At 48.3% G+C, this 17,797-nt stretch overlaps 1 protein-coding gene across 1 annotated transcript in view; it reads left to right on the top strand.

The window, feature by feature from the left end:
• GALM (galactose mutarotase) overlaps positions 1-17,797 on the top strand; it is a 151,908-nt gene that overhangs the window by 43,612 nt on the left and 90,499 nt on the right. The window lies entirely within an intron of this gene.

Below are 17,797 nucleotides of genomic sequence, written 5' to 3'. Positions count from 1 at the left end.
TGATTGGGCGGAGGAAGACTCTCATCTGTTGCTTCGTGATATACATCTCCCGTCTCTTTCCCTCGATGATCGTGACTTTGTGGACAGTGCTCTAACAGCTGATGAACTCACCCAGGCTATCCGCTCCTTGAATTCGGGTAATGCGCTGTGACCTAATAGGCTCCTGTTGGACCTAGAGTTGTCAGGTCACCTAGGGTAGCCTGGCCTAGGGTAAGACAGTCACTAATAGAGGCACATGTGTAAAGGTTGCACACCACCCAGCAGAAACTCAATGAAATTCCACTAAAAAATGACACTACACCGGTAATTATGGAAAAATATGGATTGCTTTATAAAAATAGAGTGGTTATTCTCTTTCTTTTTCACACCATCATTTTTCCTTATATTTCTTTTCACTCTTAAAGTTGGAAATCACATTTCACAGTCAAAATTACATTCCCTTTGTCAATCTCAAAAAGGGTTCAGCATTAAACTCTCTCCTATAGCTTTCTATCAGCATTATTCAATGGGGGGCAGAGCAATTAGAAGATTGAGCAAATTAACCTTTTCAATTCCCCCAATTTCAACCCTCCTTCACCCACCAATTTTCTAATGGCGCAATAAAGTCAATAGAAAAGAGAAGGGAGTAAAAGGAATCAATAAACACAGTTCCCACAGTGAAGCATTGGCATTGTCATGAAAGATAAGTTCCCGCTCCTTTACACTGTTCTTGGCATTCACACCCAATGCTAATATTTTAGGAATGACACCCTGTAGGATTCTTACCAGGGATCTCCCACGCCACCCCTATAACAGGATCTTCTCTTATCCCAATACCATGACAGGAGAACCCTTACAACATTACTGACTCAAGAGTCTTTGATGGAAGTCTTAAAGGCTTCTTGAGTCAATTACCCACTCGTTCTGTTCTGGACAGCCGGTGAGGGAAACACCTCTCAGGACTCTTGGTCAGTGGATCCCCGCTCTCCGGCTCCCCCAACACACTCCCTCCTTACTTTCAAAGAAGGCCCTTCATTGGCCACCGTCTTGAATTGCTGGACGGAAGGAAGACATCAACAGGAGCTCCGCAAGAAGCTGTTGGCCTCTTAAGCTAACCCATCACCAGACCAGCCGCTCACTCTCCGGCTAGCGCTAGGCGTCAGGCTTCTCTGGTTGAGGAGAGTCAATGCGCACCTCCCGCCGGGTTCCTCGATGTGGGACAATTCCGCCTCACTCTCGATCCAGCCGAGGGTTTCTTCAGCCCTTCTCTGGGCCTGCGCGTCACACAGACGCTTCCGCCCCTCCGGGGCCGCTCGCTTACTGAGCCGGCTCGCCTCGGGGACAGCGCTCCCCCTCCAAGGCACGACCCCGCCTCACCTCTGGCCTGCGCAACACTCGGGCCGCTACTCTTCAGCAAAAGGAGAGGCGTCTCCCAACGCTGGATACCGCTCCGCGCTTCTGGGCATGCGCGGGGATCAGCGTCTCCTCGCTCACGCACCAGTACAACAGCCCCACTGCAATCCTTTATCTCCCCTTCAAGGACTCCGCAGCCGGAACAGGGCGTCTCGACTCCGCTCTTTGGGGAGACCGGTAATCAGCTCAGAGGGAAGGGGTTTTACCCAGCCAGCGGCGAGGTTTTAGATTAGCAGAGGCCGTAGGATTTCAAGGAAGGGCCAGCTGAAATCACTGAGCTGACTCCCTCAGATGGCAAGGACCCACCAGAGGGTTTGGTCAGAGGCTAAGGGCAAACGTCTTCCAGAAGAGGCTGTCAAACTTTCTGCCAACTAACTTCTCTCTGTGCGTCTACCTCCGCTCGCCACTTCCTCACTCTTTCTAGACTACACAAAATGGCTTCCTGACCTCTGCCCTTATATAGCCTGTCCACACAGGGTCCAGTAGGGTCCAGAAGGTTCTGGAAGGCCTTAATGTTAATCTATGGGGCACTCTAGGGAATGGCAGTTGTGACAGTTGAAAACCACCATTTTGTATATCAGGGTGAATTCTTGTCAGAAAAGGCACCTAGGCCTGAGGTGAAAAACTATGAGTGCAAAAGAGCATCTATCCCCCAGGCCAGCACCATAAAAATCTAGTGGACACAAAAAAGATAAAAAGGGGTATGAGGGGCAAAAAGGGGACAAAATAAATAATGAATTGGAGGGACTACCTAAAGGCAGACAGGTCTAACAGCTCCCTATTGAACTTTATAAGCTCAGACCTGACAAGCTGGCTCCCTATCTTAAATGTATGTTTGTTGAGGCCAGGGAAAAAGGGATTCTACCCAGGGATCAGAGAGTTGCGTCAGTGGTGGTGATTCATAAGGCGGGTAAACCCAAGACGAGCTGTGCCTCCTACTGGCCCATTTCTTTATTGAATGCAGAGCCCAAAATCCTGGCCAAGCTTCTCTCTAATAGGTTGGTGAAAGTGGTTAGTAAGCTGATCCATCCGGATCAGTCAGGCTTTATTCCCCACAGAAACACAGCCTTAAACTTGCGTCGGTTGCACGGCGTGATAGCCAGGGCCCACACTTTGCAGGAACCAGCCGCAATTGTTTCACTTGATGCAACCATGGCTTTTGACACCGTAGAATAGTCCTATTTGTGGGGGGTCCTGACAAAATTTGGATTTGGCCCCGAATTTGTCAGCTGGGTGCGCTTGCTGTATGCTGAACCGCTTGCTCAGATAGTTGTCAACAATCGGGTCTCGGCGTCCTTTCAACTTGGTCGGGGCACTCGGCAGGGCTGTTCTCTTTCTCCCTTTTTTTTCTCGCTAGCTCTGGAGCCCCTAGCGGCTTGGTTGCGCTGGGAACACTCTATCCGGGGCATTCGGTGGTCCCCTAACTGGGAGGACCGACTTTCCTTGTATGCTGACGACATGCTGCTTTATTTAACCTCTCCCCGGAAGTCCCTTATTGTCATTTGTGATGTCCTGGCTTCTGTTGGTAAGAACTCAGGGCTCACCATCAATTGGGATAAATCTCTCTTGTTTGTTCTGCAGGGAGAACCCCCGGTCCCGCCGCAGAATTGTCCCATTCAAATAAATAAGAATGGATTCAAATATTTGGGGATTTTCATCTCTCTTGATCCGGCGGTCAGATATGCCCAAAATGTCCTCCTCCCCCTTGCAGAGGCTGAGGAGTGATATCGCCCACTGGAAGAAATTTCGGCTCTCTTTGTTGGGGCGAGCGGCCCTTTTTAAAATGATGGCTCTGCCTCGTTTTCTTTATGCACTTCAGGATACTTTAGATGTAGTGCCAGCCAGTTATTTCCGTGAGGTTGAAGGGTTGCAGCGCAGTCTCTTATGGGAGGGGAGACCCCGTATCGCTTTAGCTAAATTGACACTTCCCTGGTATGATGGAGGCGGTATTATTGGGCCTCCCAGCTATCTGCGATCAACCATGGAACGTACGGTCCTATCGCTGATCCTGGCTATGCCATGGATAAGTGGCTTCTCCCCGGAGGTAGCTACAATAGAGCGCTATACTCTAGGCCGATGAAGCTGGGCTTGACCGGGCCGACTAAGCATGCTGTCCGGATCTGGTACGATGCCACAAGCTCTCTGGGATGGAGGGACAAATTGACACTAGTCACCCCACTTTTTGACTCGGAGCTGCTGGGTAAGCTCTGGAATACGAAAGGATTTGATAAGTGGGACTTGATAGGGATTTCCATTTGGGGCAAAGGGAGGATTAAGTCCTTTGAGGAACTACAGGCTGAATTTGAGCTGACGAGCTCTGAGTATTTTCGCTATGCACAAATTCGGCATTCTTTGCAAGCTGCTCTGCCTGTGGACGCTGATCCTCCGGAGGCTTCGCCTCTTGAAGATAGAATTTTGGATGGTCACCTCCCTGAAAAAACTATCTCCGTGATTTATAAGAAGTTAATTAATCATAGGGCGGATTTGCTTGGGGAGTTGAGGGATAAGAGGGTGCGGGACGGAATAGAACTGGATGATGAGGACTGGCAGTCGGCTGTGTCCTCTCCTAAAGTAGTTGCCATTCCTGCTCGGCTGCGGCTCGTTCAGCTTAAAGTACTGCATAGGGTTTACGCTACGGGGCCCCGCCTTGTGCGGATGGGTCTGTCTGACACCAGTTTGTGTAAACGGAAGTGCGGTATCGTCGGGACGTTCCTCCACATTATTTGGGAGTGTCGATATATCGCTGAGTACTGGCGTGAGATTCACAGCATTATGCATGAGGTTCTGGGGGTCTCCTTGTTACCGAAGGCAAGGAGATGCCTCCTTAACATATGGGAACCTACGGATCTTAACTCTGCACAGACACAGTGGGCTACATTAGGTTTCCTGATAGCGATAAGGAATATCGCTCAGCAGTGGGGATCTGGGCAGCCTTCCACCATTGAGATCTGGAAGAATAACTTAGACTGGAGTATGTTTCTGGAGAAAACAGTTTTTATGGCAAGGGGCCGCCCTCGTAAGTGGGCTTCGATATGGGGACCGTGGAATAAATATAGAAGAGAGATTTGTGTGCCATCTAGAGCTGCTGTTTTTTATGAACCCGCATCTCCGTAATGTCTTTAACATGTTTGTGCTTTTGTTTCCTATTCCCCTGGTGGTGAGTTATTTAATATGACATCACTCCTCAATATTGGGTCTTTTACTGATGCTTGTTTTAAATAAAAAATCTGATGTTCAGGTCTCGGGCTGACACCTAAATAATTAATTTAGGGGTGTTACAAGGGGAGACAGGTTGTATGAATGGGCTATCTACCTCCAGGGTGTCTACACCCTCTACTGACCACTTCCTGTACTTAGAGGCACTACTCTAGCCCTGATAGGTTCGTTTTCCACCATTCCAAGATGGTGGAATCTTAGGAGAGGGGTTCAGATTGCCTGCCCTGCCCGGGGGGGGGCATGTGGGGGGCGTAGGCTAAGTGGGGGCCCTCCTTCTATCCTCCTAATCTAGATAATTTCCCCCCTTTCGTCTGACCAAAAGTGGAGCAGGAATAGGGGCAGTCTTATCACAAATGCATGGTAACAGTGAAAGGACAGTTTCCTTTGCTTCGCGTACCCTGACCACTTTTGAGAGGAACTATTTGGTGATTGAATGGGACGCTCTAGCTGCAGCTTGGGGTGCAGAATATTTTAGGACCTACCTCTGAGGAACCTTATTTCTCTTGCACATTGATCACAAACCCTTGGTTAGTGTTCTGTTGGCAGGTGGGGCAAGCAATACCTCTGCAAGGTTGGCAGGCTGGCTGCCAGATTGCAAGAGTTTTGTTATCTGGTGCAGTACATACCAGGATGGTGGAATTGCCAAGCCGATTGCTTGTCCAGGTTGTCTTTTGACTGAAAGGTGGTGGATGGCCCTGCTGTTATATCTAAGGAAAATGAAGGAGCTGTTGCAACTGTCCATGATGTGTTGGAACTGGATGTGGTGTGCGCCATTACCAAGGAGGAGTGATTGGAGCCATGACTGAAGATAGGGTGCTTGACAAAGTTTAACAGTTGTTGAGGTTGGGTGGAAGGAGAGATAGCTTGGTTCTCATTTCTGTTAGGCCGTATCTCAACATTTTGGAAGAATTGTCAATTGGAGATGATATGGTACTAATGAGGGTCGAGAAGTTCAGATCGCCCATGAGTCTCTGGTCCAGGTTAATATCAATAGCATATGAAGGGCATTTGGGGCGGTCTAGGACTAAGAGGTTGTGAGAAAATTGGTGGTGGCCTGGAATGGATGATCAAGTGGATAAATAGGTTGATGAGTGTGGAGTGTGTAAGGAAGGAGAGAAGAGACTCAAGGTGGGTGCTTAATTGGATATGGGGCACATTTTTAAACCAGGCACATTTGCCATGGCACTCTTTGAGTGTGGATTTTCTTGAACCTATGCACAAGTTGAGGTTAGATATGAGATATGCCAGAGTTGTAGTAGACATGTACTCAAAATGGCTCATTGTTAAATGTGTAAGGGAAATCAGCCTCAGGACTACCATCCAAGCATTGGGAGAGATTTTTCAGAGTGAGGGTGTGCTTTGTGTCATCATGACAGACAATGGGACACAGCTGGTCTCTGCAGAAATGCATTTGTTTTTGGAATCATTTACCATTCAACGTAATCGTATGTCCTTTTACAATCCTCAAAGAAATGGTATTGTGGAAAGGGCAAATAGATTGCTGAAGAGGTGTATTCAAATGGCAGTTGCCAGTGGGTATAATGTGAGTAACATGGTGTTGGATATTATCTATGTGTATCGTACCAGCATACATGAGTCTACCAAGAAGTCTCCTTTTGAATTGATAAGAGGAAGGGTAGCAGGTTCCAAGTTATTACCAGCGTGGATGAAAGACAAAACATGGTTTGATGGTGAAGTAAAGGGGAGTATGGTGACGAATCCTGAGAATTTGAGCAACTTTCATTTCCATGTTGGTGACTGGGTCAAGATTTGGTGCCCTCAGAGTGGAGGTGGCTTGTCCAAGTTTAAGGGTCCATTCAGGATCAAGGAGGTGCGACGGTTTTCTGTTTTGTTGGAAAATGAAGAATGGTGGAACCATAGGTGTGTGGGATTGTATCAGGGAGGTAGTCAGGGCTGCAGAATTAACGAACAAAGGAACAACTCCTTCATGCTCTTGAGTGATCATGACATAACTGCTTATCAATGAAATGAAATGAAAATAAAATTTATAAAGCGCTACAGTTGCCCTCAGGCGTCCAGGCGCTGTGACTAAACAGAATTGCCCTCAGACAAATAAACAAGGATTCTGGTTATTGAAACAAAAAAGTTTTAAGTTGCTTCCGAAAACTGGTTGAGTTGGAATTGCTTCTTATGTACAAGGGAAGGGTGTTCCATAATCCTGATACATTATGCGAGAAGGAGCGTCCTCCTGCTCTGGCTTTAAAGATTCTAGGAGTCTTAGCCAGAAATGCAGATGAGGAACGAAGCGCCTTATTGGGAAGATAAGGAGAAATCAAAGAGTGGTTGATTTCTGGTCCCATCATCCAAAAAGCCTGATGGGCGATACACAAAGATTTAAATTTTACTCTGTCCTTGACAGGCAGCCAGTGCAGCGTTCTCAGCCCAGCTTTTATAGATGTTCTTCGTGGGACTTCAAGTAACGCACGAGCAGCACAATTTTGAGCAAGCTGAAGCTTTTTTAGGGTGTAATCCGGTGCTCCAAGATACAGAGCGTTGTTGGAGTCCAAACGGGATTGGATAAGGCCCTGTATGATTATCCGCTTGGCCTCAAATAGAAGAAGGGGAAGGATTTTTTTGATCACCCTAAGGAGGCCAAAGCAGGTGGCCGCCACCTTGGTGGCCTGTGTGTTGAAGCTCAGTGACTTATCTAACCATACCCCCAGGCTTTTGATGTTGTCTCTCGGGGCAGGGACCGTCCCCATGCTCGCGGGCCATAGCAGCTCCAAAGTAGAAGGGGCCGCCGGGCCCAAAAGCATGAGCTCGGTCTTGTCGTCGTTGAGCTTCAAACATGAGCTCATCATCCAGCTCCTCACCTCCTCCAATCCCGGCCAGCGGCCTCATATATGCATTGAAGAGCGTAGGGCTCAATGATGAGCCCTGAGGAACTCCACACCCCAAAGGCCTACTTGCTGAGACGGATGTGCCATCAACAGCGAGCTAGTAAATCTTCTTTGATGGGCATGGCCAGTGGTTCCCCTCCCTTAGGCACTGGTGGTAAAGACCAGCAAAGTTCATGTCCAAGAATTCCCAGGGTGCCCTGCCCACCAGAATATCTGAAAGATTGTATTCATTGATACATGTTTGCTGTATTGTGGGTCTAGCTTTTTTGTTCCTTGTTTTATCTAGTATTGTCGCCTCATTGTTGTATGTGTGGTGTGCATAAAGGGGGAAGATGTGTTGTAATCTCGTTATGTCCTTGTGCCATGTCTTGTCTGGATGTGGACCAGATTGTGTAATGTGGAGTGTCTGGTTAGTGGGTGACTCTAGGATTGGCAGTTATTGCGAAGCTGGCAGTGAAGGGAACTGCTGTCTGGTTCGGGTGTTACTTACTATTGAATAAAACCATTCTTTAACTTACGGTCTACCTTGGATCTTCATTTCTCGCTGCAAGACTTTTCTTGGACTTTTTTGCGGAAGCATCTAGTGGTGAATTTATCCCGTGTGAGTTGATTTCTAAAGTTTTTGCATTATCTTGGAAGCTGGCTCTCTATAATGTGCAAAAAGAACAATTGATGGACAGAATGCAGAACAATATCATACAATCACCCCAGTACTGAGATCTGGGCCTAAATCCATTGTTTTTTGCTCACCATGCCATTCCAGTATTGACCCAGCCATATGCAAATCAGTCTTGACCCTGCGCCCAATGGGAACAGTCCAGCCCGAACTGCCAGGCCAGGACGAACTCAAGAGCTCCAAGATGAAATGCAGAGCACTCGAGAAAACCTGGCGCAGAGACCCAACACCGGACAACATGACTGCCCTCAAGCTCGCCACCCGAAAACACCACCAACTGATCCGCGCCACCAAGAAAACCGCATTCAAGGAACGACTGGACATCAACGCACACAACAGCAAGGAACTCTTCAACATCATCAAAGAGCTCTCCAACCCCAACGCCGGAAACAACGACATCACCCCTTCGCAAGACCTCTGCAACTCCCTCGCCTCCTACTTCCACAACAAGATCACGGACATACACAACAGCTTCAGCACTCAACCGACGCACGCCGCGACCGAACCACCGCCCCCCACCACCACCCTCCGCGCCTGGACCCCGATCAGCACCGAAGACACCATCCGCACGATGAACTCCATCCACTCCGGATCTCCGACAGACCCCTGCCCTCACCACGTCTTCAACAAAGCCGACGCTGTCATCGCACCCCACCTGCGGGACATCATCAACACCTCCTTCGACATCGCCACCTTCCCGGAGAGCTGGAAGCACGCCGAACTCAGCGCTCTACTAAAGAAGCCTTCAGCCGACCCCACCGACCTCAAGAATTACCGCCCAATCTCGCTACTCCCGTTTCCGGCAAAAGTCATCGAGAAGACCGCCAACAAGCAACTGGCCGCCTTCCTCGAGACGAACGGTTCCCTCGACCTCTCGCAGTCTGGCTTCCGGGCTGGCCCTGTGGTCATTTCTGTATTGCTGCTGCTGGATGATTGGAGCTCTTCCCCCGCCCCCTCTGGACTTGGACCTTGTGGTGAGGGGGTGCAGCTGGTACCGCATGCTGTTGTTTCAAGCTGCGTTTCCCGGAGTGTGCTGGGTCTGACGCTGAGGGTGGGGACCCTCTGTGCAAGTTGTATGTCGCAGCGGTAGAGTGGGGTGTGGAAGCGGACCCGGATTGTGGGAGATTATCTCCTTTGGCTGATAGTGGACGACTGGAGGAGTCCCCCCCCTTGCTTCATTGCTCTCCCCCTTCGGTGTGAACCTCTGGAGAAGCTGTGCATATTTTGGCACTCACTGACTGGTGCGCTGGTCTTCCCTGGGTGCACACACTTTACTGTGAGCATGATCGGACATTGCATCATGATGGCCTGGGGTTCGTAGTGCCACTGGGATGTAGCGGGTACCTCCTGTGGTGGTGGACTGACCCTGCTCTCATCTCTCGGATGCTGGGTGCCGCTGTGAGGTCCACTTCATCTCATTCCGGTGTTGGGCTGCGTTGCTCATCCTTGCCGCTGTGGAGCCCGGGGTTCTGTGTCTGGACCTAAAGTGTTGGGAGTGCTCCATGGCCATTTCGGGAAGCTGCCCCGGATAGCGCTCTGCTCATCAGAACATGGAGCGTGTGAAGGGCCCTGGGACCAGGGGCTCGAAGCCGGTTCAATCCAACAAACTCGACAGGTACACAATCTCTAAGGAAGTACCGAGGAGCAGGCTGTCGGAGGACTCGGTGAGGGGGGCGCTGACCAGAGATGAATCTGAGCTCTCGCTTAGGGATGTCATGGACGCTATCTCTGGAGTTAAGACCTCACTGGAGCACAAAATGGACTCGATGGCCATAGACATCAACCTAATTCGTGCAGACATGGGTAAACTCAACGAAAAAGTGAAGCAGGTTGAACTTACCACCTCCAGTCTGGTTGAGGATGTCTCCCAGTTGCACCAGGAGGTTGGGGAGCTACGTGATTCGTGTGTGGCCTTCGACCTTGAGTTGGATGACTATGAAGGCCGCCTCCGCCGTAATAATCTGCGTATCCTGGGTGTGCCTGAAGAGTCAGAAGGGCAGACCCCTGGCCTGTTCGTTGAGGATCTTATCCTCAAGCACCTGCAGCCAAAGGGTCTCAGTAAGTTCTTCGTCATTGAGCGGGCGCACAGAGTACCGGGCGGCCGTCCCAGACTGGGCGCTCCCCCGCGGCCCATGTTGGCCTGAGTCCTCAACTACCGAGAGAGGGATGCTGTTCTTCAGTGTTCAAGGGCTAGTGCTCCCCTTTAATATGAAAACGCTACTATTGCCACTTTCCTGACTTCACGTAAAGAGTTCAGAAGCAACGAAAATCATTCTTGTCCGTGAAACGTGACCTGCGGGAGAGAGGCATGAAATACTCTATGTTGTTTCCGGCCCGTCTTAGAGTTGAGGCAGATGGTAGGGCATGGTTTTTTGATCAACCGGAGACAGTATCGGAGTGGCTTGAGGTTCGGGGCCCTCCGGACCGAGCGAATCATGGAGGAGACGGTGACTCGGACACTCAGCCTTCTTGAGTGGGAGTTCAGTGGTGTGTTTCAGGGCTGTGGGGGGGGGTTGGGGAGGTGCGTGGGGATGGGGGCGGAGCGAGAGGTATCCTTGATTCATTGGGGGGGGGAGTGGTATAATGTTTGCATAACTGTAATTTTCATGGCCTCTCTACTATGTCCTTTTGGTTGCAGGCCGGAGCTCCTATGATCTATCCCCCTAAGTACTTTTTTTTGTTCTTTCTTTTGAATGTTTAGGGCGACAGGCACTCTGCATTTTTCAATGGGCAGTTCTAAGCCTAATGGGCAGGGCAGCGGGGTGGGGGGGTGTTGGGGAGGGAAGTTTGTTTCACCAGTTCGGTGGATTGTTTATGGCTTCAGCAGATTGGACTTGTTTATCATGCAACAGATGGAGGATTGTCAAACCTTTTTTGCATTTGATGATGGGGTTAGGGAACTGAAGATTTTGAGTTGGAATGTGAATGGGTTGGTGACAAAATTAAACGTAGTGTGGTTTTCCAGTATCTTAAATGCCAGGCACCAGATGTGATTTTGCTTCAAAAAACACATTTAGTTGGAAATTCATGTAGGGCTACGCACAGAATGGGATCTAAGTTGGTGGCCCACGCAGGTTTCACCTCTGGCAGAGGGGTGGGTATCCTTCTTCGGAAGACGCTCCATTTGGTTATAGACGCCACGTGGGTGGATGACAGGGGCAGGTATGCTGGCATTACGGGACGGTGGGAGGGACAGGTTCTTACCCTCTTGTCTGTTTATGTCCCCCCGGGCATGCAGAGTACCTCATTAGCTGATTTAGGAAACCTTTTGCTCAAATTGCCGGTTGGGCTTTTGCTCCTGGGTGGTGATTTTAATGCGGTTGTCTCTGGAGTTATGGATAAACATCCCCCGCGAGATTTGGGACTCGCCATACGATGGCTACCCGACTTCATCGACGCTATGGGTTTAGTAGATGGGTGGGGATTGCTTCATCCTGACCAGAAACAATACACATTTCACGCCGGGGCGCATAACAGCCTTTGCTGTTTGTATTACTGTCTTGTCCCGGCGGCCCAGGCAGCGTACGTCACTGAGGTTGTCCATCTCGCAAGGGGTATTTCGGATCATTCCCCGCTCTGGTTTCGGCTTTGTAGCGCCTCGGGAACAGCGGGTAGGGTAGCCCCCATCAACCCCTGGTATCTACGTAACCCCAAACTTCGTAAAAACCTTATTAAGGCCCTAGATGAATACTTTGTGGAAAATGAGGGATCGGTATACTCCTCTGTGACTCTTTGGGAAGCCTTTAAGACTGTCATCAGGGTTCAGGCTCTATCTCTGATAGCTGGAACTAAAAAAGAAAGGAATAGGGAGGTTGTTGATGCAAAGACTGAGATTGGTCAGCTGGAGGGGGAACTCGGACATGAGGTAACACAAGCTAGGCTACATCTCTTAAGCCTTAAGCGATATGATTATAAATCACTAGTCACTGATAGTGCGAGGGCTTCTGGTAGGGAGCAACAGGGCAAGCTTTATGATCTTGGGGATAAGGCGGGTAAACTTATCGCCTGGTTGGACCGTGTCGTCCCAGAACTCGTTTCAGCGGAGAGAACCCTGCTTACGGACCCGCAGAGTATTGTCGATAACTTCGCGGAGCATTTCCGAACTGTTTACACCTCAGTCTCTGACCGACCTAAGGAGGACTCTCACCTATTGCTTCATGATATACAGCTCCCGCGCCTATCAGCTGAAGATCGTGACTTCATGGATAGTGCCGTAATGGCTGACGAAATAGCCCAAGCTATCCGCTCCTTGAACTCGGGTAAGGCGTTGGGCCCCAACGGGCTCCCAATCGAACTCTTCAAGCTCAGACCTGATAAGCTGTCTCCCTACCTCAAATCCATGTTTATCGAGGCCCGGGAGAAAGGTATCCTGCCCATAAATCAGAGGGTTGCGTCTATGGTGGTGATTCATAAGGTGGGTAAACCCAAGACCGAATGTGCCTCTTATAGGCCCATTTCTTTGTTGAATGCAGAACCCAAAATTCTGGCCAAACTTCTCTCTAATAGACTTGTGAAAGTGCTTAGCAAGCTGATTCATCCAGACCAATCTGGCTTTATTCCCCATAGGAACACGGCCCTAAATTTACGTAGGCTGCATGGCGTTCTAGCCAGAGCTCCTACTTTGCAGGAACCAGCCGTAATCGTTTCACTTGATGCCACTATGGCTTTTGATACTGTAGAATGGTCCTATTTGTGGGCGGTCCTGTCTAAATTTGGATTTGGCCCGGAATTTATTAGCTGGGTGCGCTTGCTATATACTGAGCCACTTGCCCAAATAGTCGTTAATACTCGGGTCTTGGCACCCTTCTGTCTTGGTCGTGGTACTCGGCAGGGCTGCCCTCTTTCACCTCTTCTTTTCTCGTTGGCCTTGAACCTCTGGCGGCTTGGTTGCGTTGGGAGCCATCTCTCCGGGGCATTCAGTGGTCCCCTGACTGGGAGGACCTAGTTTCCCTATATGCGGACGACATTCTGCTTTATTTGACATCTCCCCGGAAGTCCCTTATTGTTGTATCCGATGTTCTGGCCTCTTTCGGTAAGAACTCAGGGCTCTCCATCAATTGGGGGAAGTCCTTGTTGTTTGTCCTTCGGGGGGGAACCCCCGGTCCCTCCCCGGAATTGTCCTATTCAAATAAGTACAGTTGGGTTTAAGTATTTGGGGATCTTTATCTCTCTTGACCCCGCAGTTCGGTATGCCCAGAGCCTCCTTTCCCCTTTGCAAAGGCTTCGAGGTGATATCGCTAATTAAAGAAAACTTCCGCTCTCCCTTTAGGGGCGGGCGGTCCTTTTTAAATTATGGCATTGCCTCGGTTCCTCTATGCCCTTCAAAATACCCTAGATGTAGTACCAGCCAGCTATTTCCGTGAGGTGGAAGGGTTGCAGCGTAGTCTTCTATGGGAGAGCAGACCCTGTATCGCTTTAGCGAAATTGACGCTCCCCTGGTATGATGGTGGCATTGCCCGCCCAGATATTAAACGGTATTATAGGGCCTCACAGCTGGCTGCGATCAATCATGGAATGTAAGGCCCCATTGCAGATCCTGGATATGCCATGGATAGATGGCTTCTCCCTGGAGGTAGTTATAATAGAGCATTGTACTCAAAGCCAGCAAAGTTGGACCTGACGGGGCAGACTAGGCATGCCGTCCGTGTCTGGCATGATGCCACAAACTCTTTGGGTTGGAAGGACAGGTTGACGCTAGCTACCCCACTTTTCGACTCGGAGCGGCTGGGTAAGCTTTGGAAGAGGAAAGGATTCGATAAATGGGACCTGACAGGGATTTCCACCATTAAAGATATGTGGAGTAAGGGGAAGGTTAAATCATTCGAGGAAATGCAGGCTGAATTTGAGCTGTTGAGTTTTGAGTATTTCCGCTATGCGCAAATTCGGCATTCGCTACAGGCGGCTCTGCCTGGGGACTCGGATCTTCCAGAGGCCTCACCTCTTGAGGACAGAATCTTGGATGGACGGATGTACGTCATTACGACGCACACTTTTACAACGTGTTCCATTACAACGCGGTTGTAACAACGCAAGTCGTTACAACGACTTGCGTTGGGGGGGGCGCAAATTAAAAAATGTTAATTTACTATTCCAACACCAGTCCCTGTGGATAGTAGGGAAGGTGTTGGGATAGTAAATTAAATGATTTACTATCCTTGAGCGCCCCCAGCGCAATTCGTTGTAACAACTTTCGTTGTTATGACCGCGTCGTAATGGAACAGCGTTGTAACGGTTGCGTTGTAAACGTCGCATACCGGATGGACACCTCCCCGAGAAAACAATCTCCTTGATCTATAAGAAATTGATTAATCACAGGGCGGATCTACTTATGGGGTTGAGGGAGAAGTGGGTGGGAGATGGGATAGAACTCGATGATGAGGACTGACAATCTGCTATGTCCTCACCTAAGGTGGTCGCCATTCCTGCAGGGCTACGGCTTGTTCAATTAAAAATCCTACACAGGGTTTATGTCACGGGGCCCGTCTTGTTCACATGGGACTGTCTGATACCGGATTGTGTAGTCGAAAATGTGGTCTTGTGGGGACGTTCCTCCATATCATCTGGTAGTGTCAATATATTTCTAGTACTGGCGTAAGATTCATAACACTATACATGAGGTCTTGGGGATATCTTTGCTACTAGAGGCAAGGAGATGCCTCCTTAACATATGGGAACCCACTGACCTCAACTCTGCACAAATACAGTGGGCTACAATGACCTTTATGATAGCGAAAAGGAATATTGCCCAACAATGGAGATCTGCGCAGCCTCCCACCTTTGAGATCTGGAAAAATAACCTAGACTGGTGTATGTTTCGTGAGAAGACTATTTTTGTTGCTAGGGGCTGTCCCCGAAAGTGGGCTTCGATATGGGGTCCCTGGAATAAATACAGAGGTGAGATTTGTGTACCTCCCAGGACTGCTGTTTTTGATGTACTCCCATCCCCGTAAATATATGACATATATTTATTGCTGTTCCCTGTACCCCCAATAGATGTTATATTTGCTGTGACATAATCCTCTGTAACTGTGTCTTTTACTGATGCTTTGTTCAATAAAAAGAATTGTTTAAAAAAAAACAATATCTCAGAATAGACAGGACATTGTAGGGGAAAGAACACTGGTACTGGCAACCCGGGTAGCAGGGACCAAGCACACCTCAGTCAAAGTTGCATCAAAAACCCAGGCAAAAAGTAGGGGTTACTGCAACAGAAACCCAGTTTCTCATATTTGGTAATAATTACCACTTCAGACAAGATGACATTAGAGGACACCCCATACAAGATTACCAGCAGTGATCACCTCAGTGAATCAGTCAGGCTTTATCAATTTGGAATACAATAACAGAGTTAATGCATGACAACTATAGTTGCAATGACCTGGTCAGCATGGTAATTATTTTAGTAATACGTTTCCCTCATGTTTTATCACTCTAATTTATAATATATATATTTTTTAATCCAGTCATTTCGTTCCAAATATCAGATAAGCTTATTATATTATTTCTGAAAATAAATAAACATTTGTCTCAAATGCATGCTTTTCGTGCAGTATTTTAAACCATCAATGGCTCCCAAATAGTTGTTATATGCAAGAATCCAGACACTCCAGTGTAACGGTGGCTCACCTGGTTCAGCCTAAAGAGGAGGAGTACATTTACATTTCCTTCCATTTTTCTCGTATTAACTGCTGTAGAGAAATGTGTTGAAAATATATGAAAGTCACGAAAATGTCAAGAAGATATAAGAGTTGTAGACGCCTGAAAAATGCTTGCGTGTAAAGAATGTTAAACGGAATTGCTGCGCAAATAAAAGCTTGAGACGTATAAATAAGATCAACTCTGGATCAGAAGTGAATTAAAAATGACAGCATACTTAGAGTAAGTTAATAGCCAGTAGTAAATGTATCTGCTGCCAATACTGCATGTGGGTGTGCTTTAAATTATATGGGATGGCTGTTATAAATTGGTGAATGGAAATGATTCCACAAACTTTAAATCATGGCCACTTGTGTGCGCTGTTGATTTATATCAAGATTAACTTTGTAAAATGTTTGAATACAAAAGGAACACACGTTGTACGCTGAAAATCACTGCAAGGTTAGATTAGTAGGCAAGAAGTGGGCTTTTAATTCAAAAGCTAAGGTAGCTCAATGAGGCATTTCAAGAATAGCCCAAACACGAGATCGGCGTGTAACGCGTCCCTGTCTCTGATGGGGTTCTGGATGAGGAAATACTGAGGTGTGTCTGTTAGGAGCAAAGAATGTGAGTCAGTGAGGAGCAGTTGAGTTGATTAAACAGAGCAGTGCCGGTAAATGCAAGTTGGCAAATGTGGTGTTGGCATGTGTTCCATGCAGTGGTCGTAGTGGGGCAAAAAAAACAAGCATTTGCAATGCAATAGGTCTCGGATTTATCAGAGTTTAAGCTATTGGCATTGTAAATGACAATGCCTTTTATTTATTTTTATTTTTTAATTAACACATACATAAAAAGCATTTTCATTTACAATGCCGATAGGCCAAACTTGTAAATGCGAGACCTATTTCCTTTCAATGAAGCGGCCACCATTTTCCCAGGCTGATTGGAAAGTAAAAGCATGCATGGTGTCGCGCTGCGCCCACACAATAACTACACAGGAGTCGGAGCTACGATCTCTGCATCCTTCTTTATTCCCTGCCAGGATGAAACTGGCTTACAGACTAGTGTGCGTTCCCGTTCCGGTTATGCCTTTCCGCTTCCTGCCTGCCTGCTCTGTCCCTAAGCAGAGTCAGGCATGACGACACGACATCTCCCCCTTTTGTACAAAAGTTCTGCTGCTCCCTATATTTCTTCAACAAGTCGCCGGGGTCTCCTTATTTGACGTCGGGGACGGGCCCTTTCTTCTGGCGTTTGACTACGCTGACTGGGGCTGCTGATACTTCGTGGAGAGCTGTGATGATGAGAGTCATTGTTGTCACTGTGGTTGGCTGAATCACTTGATGCTTGACTCGAAGAGGTTTCTCGGCGATTTGAGGGGGTGTATCTTTTGAAGTGCGATATGTTTCTTGTTATTTGCTTGTGATCAGCTTTTGCTGTGATCATTGTTCCTTTCCTTTTGTAAACTTGCAATGGAATGTCCAAGTATCGGCTGTCAGCTTTTGTCCGCCGGTCACCTCGCACTATGACCCAGTCTCCTTCTTGGATATCGACGTCTTTGGCATGCCGGCGTCGGTCTGCATATGTCTTCATCTTCTGCTTCTTTTCTTTGTCTATTTCCACCAGTGTTTTGTGGTCAACAGTGATGGTCCGTGGTTGAGACGTTGTGCTTATCTCTGGTAGTCGAGTGCGGGGTGTTCTCCCTAGCATTATGGTGGGCGGGCACTGGTTTGTGGTGTTATGCGGAGTGGTCCGGTAAGCTCTCAGCACTTCATTCAGGGTCTGCTGGATGTCTCTGTGCGTTAGTTCCGCTTGCTGGATTGCTTTCTTCAGAGTCCCCATGAATCGCTCCACCATGCCATTGGCTTGTGGCCATAGGGGAGTGATTTTCTGGTGATTGAAGTTGAGGTGTTTTGCGAAGTCTGTGAACTCATGGCCGTTGAACGGGGGTCCGTTGTCAGATTTAACTCGTGAGGGGATATCCCATGCTGCAAAGATTTCATCTAGTATGGGGATGACT

The sequence above is a fragment of the Lissotriton helveticus genome, chromosome 6 (genome assembly GCF_964261635.1).
Source record: "Lissotriton helveticus chromosome 6, aLisHel1.1, whole genome shotgun sequence".
NCBI classification, from domain to species: Eukaryota; Metazoa; Chordata; class Amphibia; order Caudata; family Salamandridae; genus Lissotriton; species Lissotriton helveticus.
This window is presented reverse-complemented; position numbering and strand designations above follow the sequence as displayed.